Genomic DNA, 9,416 nt, shown 5'->3' on the forward strand with positions numbered 1-9,416 from the left:
TTTTTAAAAAAAGTAATTTGGCAGAGGAAGAATACACTCACCAGAGAGTGAAAGAGAATGGGAAGGAGAAAATGTCTCCCCATGGGGCACAGTCAGGCCACAATCCTTTCTCCTCTACTTCTCCCTCACTTTGGGATTTTGGGCACACTGGCGATGTGTAATTCTCCTAAGAAGGGGGCACCTTAGCAGCCAATATTCCTAGGCACTGGGGCAGAGGGGAAGAGAGGCCCAATAGAATGGGCCTGGGAGAGGCATTGTCTCATCTTCTACAGACTGGAAAATCAGATGTACATGGGGTCTTCATACAGTTCTTAGAAGGTAAACATTATGGAAAAAACTATGCACAGATATCAACCTTTTTTTGTACCAAAATAAGCATGTACTTTAACTCTGTTTTTCCATGGGCTTTTTTGAAGTCCTCTCTGATGGTTCACCAGAGAAACAGAATGAATAAGATGTGTGTACATATATATGTATCTGTATAGGGATTTTATATGTATACATAGTGGGTCATCAGAAAAGTCCTGATTCATTTTTGCACAGAAAAACGTGAAAAAATATGTCATGACTTTTCCGACAACCCAATATATTGATTACAAGGAGCTGGCTCCTGTGACCATGGAGGCTGAGAGGTCGTACCATCTGCCTTCCGAGAACTGGAGACCAGGGAAAGCTGGAGGTGTAATTCAGTCCAAGCCTGAAGGCCTGAGAACCAGGGAGCCAGTGGGTAAATCCCAGTCCCAGGGGAGAACATAAGTTGTCCCAGCTCAAGCAGTGAGGCAGGAAAGGACTAGGTTCCTCCTCCACTGTTTTTTCTACGTGTCCTCAGTGGACTGGCTGAGGCCCACCACATTGGGGAGGGTCATCTGCTTTGCTGAGCCCACTGGGCAAAACACCAATCCCATCCTCAAATACACTCCCTCACAGACTCGCTCAGAACTGATGTTAAACCAGATAGCTGGACACCTCTGACCCCGTCAGATGATATACATAAAATTGATTGTCGCACCAGATAATCAAACGGGTTTGGGGGATGTTCCGAAGAAGAGCAAATCATTGTGAATGAGGTTCTGATTCACTAGCCAAAGAATAATCTTTTTATTTGAGGGACCAGCAGTTAGCATAATGGCTATGTTGCTGGACTCCCATGTGGTCGACTGCCATTCGAGTCCTGGACCTGTTGGCTTAAACTCACACCGGGTGCATGTGTGTGCGTGCCCAAGATCCCAAGAGGAGAATGGAGGAGAAGGGATTGAGGCGTGGTCATCCCCTCTGGGGGTGATTTCTCACTTTCTGTCTCTCTGTCTTTCTGGCAAGTGCATGTGCCCTATAGTAAAAACCTCTCAAATTTTTTTTTTAAATTTGATTATTTTTCCTGGCCTTACTGAGGTATAACTGACCAGTAAAAGTTGTATATATTTTAATAGTCATAATCTGATGATTTCACATATATATACACATATATATTTATTTATAGTATATACACACATACATACACAGTGAAATGATTACCACAATTGAGTTAATTAACAGCTTTATCATCTCACGTACTTTTGTGTGTGTGGAGTAAGATGCCGGTGAGTGTTTTCTGCTTCCTGTCTAGTTCTTGGTTGTGTTCTATATTGCTGAGGTTTCTTAAAAAGTTAGTTCTGTGCCAGGCATGTGTGTGTATGTGCCCAGGATCTTGAAAGGAGAATGGAGGAGAAGGAATTGTGGCATGACCATCCCTCCTGGGGGGTGATTTCTCACTTTCTGTCTATCTCTCCAGTGAGCACACAGGCCCTATAGCAAAACTCTCTCTAAAAAAATCGAGTTCTGGATAAAGGAGCTATTGTTTGGGTCCCAAGTAAAGTCTCCCGGTTTTCCCTCAATGTGGCTGTGGGGAGGTGGGGTCATGGCGGTGCTGACCACACAGGTGACATTCATATCTAGTCCATGCGAAAGGCCCCATGAGCTCTGGGGTTGCGTTAGTTGTACAGAGGCCCAGGAGGCTCCGAATTTCGCCACTAAAGAAATACTCAACATCCTTGTCATGTCCTGATCTCACGATGTTGCTGGCTGCAGGGAGATGGTGCTGGCAGAGCAGATGGGGAGTGGGCTGCCAGACTCAGGTCCTGCCCGGCTTGTGGCTCTGTGAAAATGCAGCAGCGCCAACCCCGGATTACTCGGGTCCCAAGTGTCCTGCAGAATCCATGTGCCTGCCAGGCTTCCCACCCACGGTCATTCACTGCGAGACCCTGACCTTGCTCCCAGCTGGATTGTCGATTTCACAACATTGCTGGGACTTGTCCAGGTTGCCGTGGGAACATGCTGGGGCTCTATTGTTGAAACCAGACCCCTCAGTCTGCTGCAAAAATAAACAAGATCCACAGGAACAAGTGCCTGCTTTGGTGGCTCCCATGGCTAAGGAGCAAAAGGGTCAGGAAGGGACCGTGTCCAGCTGTGTGCCCGTGGCCAGGAGAAAGTGCCCTCCCTCATTCGAGGAGGCTCTGCTCACATGGGGGGCAGGAAGAGAGAAAGAAGGGTCAAGGAGAAAGGAAGTTTTGGGAATCAGGAAGATTAGATTCAAAACTGGGTTCCTGACTCAGGAATCCCACTATTGGGTAAATATCCAAAGGGGATGGAATCAAACAGATAGCTGCATCCGTGCAACATTATTCACAATAGGCAAAATATGGAATCAATCTGTGTCTGCCAGCAGACAACCAGGAAAAGAAAATGAGCTACATATACACAATAGAATACTATTCAGCCTTCAAAAAGAAGGGAACATCCTGGCATTTGAGACAACATGGATGAACCTAGAGAACATTAGGTTCAGCAAAGTAGGCCAGGCACAGAAAGAAATTCTGCATGCTCTACCTTAAATACGAAATGTAAAAAAGTTGAATTCAGAAGCAAAGTACAATGGTGGTTACAGGGACTGTGGGGAAGGGTTGGAGGTAGTAAGATAGCCAAAGGCGTACAAAATTTCAGTTAAGGCCAGCAGGTGGCATGTTGGTTAAGAGTGCTAGACTCCCACATGGCCAACCACAGTTCAAGTCCCGGACCTGGTGACTTACTTTCTCACTTTCTCTCTCTCACTCTCTCTCTCACTTTCTCATTCTGTCCCACTCTGGTCAAATTAAAAAATAAAGTTAAATAAAACAATTATTAAAAAATAGATTTCAAGGGCCAGCAGTTGGTGTAATGGCTATGTTGCTGGACTCCCATGTAGTGGGCCGTGTTTTGAGTCCCAGACCCAGGGGCTTAAACTCATGCTGGGTGCATGTGCATGCATGCCCAAGATCCCGAGAAGAGAATGGAGGAGAAGGGATTGCAGCATCGCCATGCTCCCTGGGGGGTGATTTCTCACTCTCTGTCTCTCTGTCTTTCTGGCAAGTGCACATGCCCTATAGCAAAAACCTCTCAAATAAATAAATAAATAAATAAATTTCAGTTAGGAGGAATAAGTTCAAGGGATCTATCACACAACATGGTAACCATAATTGGTAACAACATACTTGAAAATTGCTAAGAGAGTAAATTTTAAATGTCCTTACCACATTAAAATGCATATGAGGTAATATATCTGTTAATTTGGACAAACATGCACACATATGTGTGAATATATATAAAATGTATATATATGTGTATATATACATATATATATATATAGTCATCAGAAAAATCATGACTTTTTTCTGTTTTTCTATGCAAAAATACATCATGATTTTTCCAATGACCCAATATTTCAAAGTCATAGGTTGTACACCATAAGTATATATGATTTTTACAAATTAAAGAATCTAATAGATCTGTAAAACAACAAATCTGGGACAGCAGTTGGTGTAATGACTATGTTGCTGGACTCCCATGTAGTCGACTGTGGTTCGAGTCCCAGATCCAGTGGCTTAAACTCACGCCAGGTGCATGTGCATGCATATCCAAGATCCTGAGAGGAGAATGGAGGAGGAGGGATTGCGGCATGGCCATTCCCCCAGAGGGTAATTTCCGCTTTCTGTCTCTCTGTCTCTCTCTGTCTTTCTGGTAAGCTCACACACCCTGTAGCAAAAACCTCTCCAAAAACAAAAACAAAACAAAAAAATAAATCCAGGCTTGTGTATGCACTAGCTAGCCCCTTGTTGCATGGGCACCATCCTAACCTGCAGGGTTATCATTGAGGCTAAGTGGGTGAATACAGTGAAGTGCTGAGCCCAGTACCTGCTGCATGGCCAGCATCTATTAAATGATAGCCAGTGTGGGGCGGAAGAGAAGCTACTTTCTGCCGGTGCTTTTATGCTGTTTGTGAATGCGCCAAGTGCCTGTTCCTGTATGGTGCCAGATCGATGGTAAACACAAGGGATGCTGCTTCTTTCAAAGGAGTTGCTGTTTCCCTGAATGGTTCTTCCCTTGACATTCAGTCTAATTATTACCTTTTTGGTTTACCTGCAATAATCCTTTGTTACACAAGAGCTTAGCCTGGTAAACAGCTTTAATCTTTGTTACTATGGTTTCTTTTGTACACTCCTTTTCATGCACCGATATAGAAGATTAATAGCAACAACAATAAAAATAAATAAATTAATTAATTAAAAAAAATAAAAAACCTTGGCCCAACCTGGTCATACAGTCAGTAGCAAACTAAGCTGCAGTGCTGGAACCCGAAGGGCCCATCTCAGGTTCAAATCCCCAGGTCGGTCAACCTTTGAAAACATGCCAGGCAAGTGGTGGGTGCCCAAGAGGAACAGAAGGAACAGGGAAAAGGGGATCATGGTGTCATAAGACCTTGTCAAGAGTGCTTCTTTCATGCACATGAGAGACTCTCATAATACGTATTGTAGAAAAACCAGCTAATTCAGATAAGCCAGAAGCAGAAACATAATTAAAGTAACTCCAAATCATTTTACCCAGAGACACACTGTAACATTAATTTCCATTAATTTCCAACTTTCCTACATGTAAATATATTTTTAGAGAGAGTTTTTTTGTTCTGTATGTTTTGTTTTTGCTATAGGGCATGTGCACTCACCAGAGAGACATAGAAAGACAGAGAGAAAGAAAGTGAGAAAGTCCCCCCCTCCCCCAGGGGGATGGCCACACCACAATCCCTTCTCCAGTCTCCTCTTGGGATCTTGGGCATGCATGCACACATGCCTGGAATGCGTTTTAAGCCACTGGGTCCAGGACTTGAACTGCAGTTGATTACATGGGAGTCCAGCCATGTAACCATCACACCATCTGCTGATGCTTGCATATGCCCTTTATAAACAAATTTGATTCATGTTATAAACATGGTTCTTTAAACTGCTTTTCAGCTCATTTATGCTGAGCATCCTCCCAAATAAGTGAAGAGAGAACTATAGCATGGAATATCATTCAAAATGGCTATATAATATTATTTTAGGTGGTTATATTATCCTGTATTTTACCAATTATTTAGGAAACTTGAATGATTTTTACTACTATAACTACAATGCAGTGAGGCATCTTGTGTATATCTTTGTGAACTTGTTACTAAGAACAAAGCCCTTCAAATGGGATAATATGGGAACCAACAGATGGCGTCGTAGCTAAGGCATTGGACTCCCACATGGCCAACTGTGTTTTGAAAACTTGCCAGTCACGTGTCCATATGCCCAAAATCCTGAGAGGAGAATGGAGAAGGGATTGCTACATGGCCGTCCACCATGGGGGGGTCATTTCTCACTTTCTCTCTTTCTGTGTCTCCAGTAAGTGTACACGTCCTATAGCAAAGCAAAACTCGGAGGAGGCGGGGGAGGAGTAGGGAAGGAATAATATGAAGAGTTTGTATTTTTAAAGATTTTTTATATATATTGACAGATGCTTCTTTCGTCTATCAACTTATGTTCCCTCTCATCTGATAACATGAGTTATTTTCCTTATTCCCATCAGCTCTGGTTATTCTTCTTGTTTCATTTTCTAACCCAACATATAAAAAAAGGCATTCTTGTTATTTTTTTTTTTAAGTTGATCTCTTTCTACCATGAGCAAGCAAGGTGGGGCTCATCCCTAACAGAGTATTCCTCTGTCTAGCCAGTTCATGAGCATGTGTGTACCTGGCGTGCTCAGGGAGGTTTCTAGGTGTGAACCTGGAACCTTCTCTTTTCCATCAGTCTTGCAGTGTTGTATTTTATCATCTTGACCCCTCGTATTAAATTTTCTTCCATGTTTGATTACCAATGAGATTTACCACCTTTGCTACTTCTTGGCTATCTGTGTTTCTTATTTTATTAAATGCATCTTTATTACCACTCTTGGACATTTTTCCATTAGTATATTTCCCATCCCTCATTGGTCTTACACAAACTTCCACCCACAGAATATTCCCATCAATGCATGTGACAAATTATTGTGTGAATGCTCTGGTAGAGGTGTGGTTGAGGTCAGGATGACTTGATGGGACCTTTAAAGGAGAAAGTTCACTCCCCAGTGGAGGGAGAGGGGGAGGGTGTAAGGCATCCCTGGTGTTTATTGTCCAAACAGGTACTAGCAGATTTGGTCTTGGGGTGATAGCAGAGACAATGGTTGGCCTTGGCCTGACTCTGGATCTAGGTGTTATAAGATGGGGAGGTAGATGGTGCTGCACTTCCTTGTGACTGGAACGAGCAGCATTACTATCATTCAGAAACTTCTTTAGTGATACACAGTCTCAGGCCCCAGCCTGGGAGACTTGCAGATATACACTACAAGAGCCAGCCAGCTAGGTGACACAGCAGTAGTTAAAGTGACTGGATCCCACATGACCAGCTGCGTGGTTTGAGTCCTGGACCTGGTAGCTTGGAAAATACACTGGGTGTAGGTGCATGAATGCCCCAAACCCTAAGAAGAGAATGGAGAAGGGATTGTAGCATAGCCATCACCCCTAGGAGCTGCTTTTCCCCCCCTTTTTTCTGTCTTTCTTTCTTTTTTCTTTTCTTTTTTTTTTTGTAATGAGGTGGTAGACTTTTACTTTGAGACAGAACTAGTTAGCAACCTCTCTACTATGCTTGACTTATAGGCAGTATGCCCTCCGGAGGTAAAGGTTTTGAATACACTCACCAGATACGTACACTCACCAGATACGTAAAATAAGAGCCATGTATATAAACATAAAAGTAACAATGATATAACTTAGCTGGATCTTCAGATAAAGTGAAAGCAGTTTTTCAAATATTCCCTACAGTATTTTTAAAGACAACCTTTTTTTTTTTTTTTTTTTTGGAGAGGTTTTTGCTATAGAGCGCATGTGCTCGCCAGACAGACAGAGAGACAGAGAGCTAGAAAGGGAGAAATCACCCCCCAGGGGGGATGGTCACGCCGCAATCCCTTCTCCATTCTCTCGGGATCTTGGGCACGCACGCACATGCGCCTGGCGTGAGTTTTAAGTCACTGGGTCTAGGACTTGAACCGCGGTCGACTACATGGGAGTCCAGCGACATAGCCATTATGCTAACTGCTGGTCCCAAGAAAACCTTTTTTAAGTTGCCCTGGAGTAGGAAGTACCCACATTTGAATGAGTTAAGCTGCAAAAAATAAAAGGGCCGCAAATTTTATTAAAAGAAAATGTAACGAATATGTACAGATGGTGCATGGTGCCAATTGTTTGCAGGTATAATACTCTGACTCAAGTTTACAAGTTACACCTTTCCACAGCCTTGGCTAAATCTTTTTTTGTTCGTTTGTTTTTGTTTTGGAGAGGTTTTTGCTATTGGGTGTGTGTGCTCGCCAGAAGGACAGAAAGAGACAGAGAGACAGAAAGCAAGAAATCAACCTCCCAGGAGAGATGGCCATGCCACAATCCCTTCTCCTCCATTCTCCTCTTGGGATCTTGGGCATGCACACACATGCACCTGGTGTGAGCTTAACCACCGGGTCTGGGACTTGAACCGCGATCGACTACATGGGAATTCAGTGACATAGCCATTATACTAACTGCTGGTCCCAACCTTGGCTAAATCTTGAACTAGTACAGTATTCATTTGTGCTAGAGTGCTAGTCTTAGCATGCTTAGATGTCACATGCTTATTCTGGATGGTCACGTGATTTGTAAGCTCATGATTCACCATGACTGTCTTCTTAGCTAGGTGCTGCATAGCAGGAAGAAGTGATTCCTCAGTATAAGACAGGTAATGCTGGAGAGTTGGTATCCCTTCACCATTATCAAGAATCTTCAGGGCTAAGGAAAAAACTCCTGCTACAATTTGAGAAGGAGGAAGGTGCACCATATCATAGTCGAGCATAGTTAATTCCATCAGGTTCTTGGCCAGAATATGTTGTTCAACATCGACCTCTCCAACCTTAGGTGCTCACCGAAGAAAGTGCAGGGGTAGAGGATGACCCAGACCAAAGTTTAAAGCTCTTAGAATCTTCATTTCCATTGGTCTGATTTGATGCTTAGTGTAAGTATTACTAGTCACAAAAGCAAAGTCACCTATTTCTGGGGGGTACATCTCCTCGTATTTGCTTGCAATAAACATGACAGTGACACCAACCAGCTGCAGCATCTTCTTGGGCACACGATTATTCTGAATGAATCGATCAATAATAGAAACAGTCATGTACACGGTCTCCTGCAGCAACCTGAATGTCATCTGGACCTGTACTAGCCAGTCAATTAGGATGGCTTCATGTTTCCAGTGACTTCCCGACCCAAGCGGTATTTTGGTCTGACTGCTTGCTCTTCCTCGAGCTGTCACAGATAGCTTTCACATATTCACTGCAAGGTTTGGATCAGTCCATCTTCTGCGTCCACATCACTCCCTGCAAGGATTACATCAGAGAAAGCCCGACACAGATATTCTTCTGCAGGAGCACATCGGGATGTTTCCATTGGGCTTGAAGAAGAAGCATCAACCCAAATGGACTCAGGTGAAGATTTTCCTTTAACAGGCTCAGGTTCTGGCTCTGGCTCTGGCTCTGGCTCTTGCTCTGGTTCAGGCTCAGGAGCAGGCACAGACTCAGGCACCTTTTTCAGGGACTCTGGATGTTTGTTAGCAGTAACTTTTCCAGTCACTGAAGTTTTGCTTCCTTTTTCAGAGGCATTTTGGTCTGTTCACCAACTTTGTTTCCAATGTCTCCAAGCGCTGTTCTCGACCTCGGCCTGGGGGTGCAGGCCACAGCAGTGGCCATAGGCACACACTTCGCATCTGCCATACTGATTTTCGCCTTATTTTCAGCATTAATTTTTTTTTTTTTTGAGAAGTTTTTGCTATAGGGTGCATGTGCTTGCCAGACAGACAGAGAGAGACAGAGAGATAGAAAGCGAGAAATCACCCCCCAGGGGGGATGGCTGCGCCGCAATCCCTTCTCCTCCATTCTCCTCTCAGGATCTTGGGCACTCACGTACACGCACCCGGCGTGAGTTTTAAGCCACCAGGTCTGGGACGTGGACTGCGGTCGACTACGTGGGAGTCCAGCGACATAGCCATTATGCC

General features: G+C 43.9%; 1 pseudogene; it reads right to left on the bottom strand.

Moving 5' to 3' along the window:
* Positions 1–7,910: 7,910 nt before the first annotated feature.
* On the bottom strand, positions 7,911–9,162 carry LOC102479134 (G2/mitotic-specific cyclin-B1 pseudogene; annotated as a pseudogene).
* Positions 9,163–9,416: the final 254 nt, after the last annotated feature.

This window comes from Tupaia chinensis, unplaced genomic scaffold (assembly GCF_000334495.1).
Source record: "Tupaia chinensis unplaced genomic scaffold, TupChi_1.0 Scaffold141887_1, whole genome shotgun sequence".
Taxonomy (NCBI): Eukaryota; Metazoa; Chordata; class Mammalia; order Scandentia; family Tupaiidae; genus Tupaia; species Tupaia belangeri.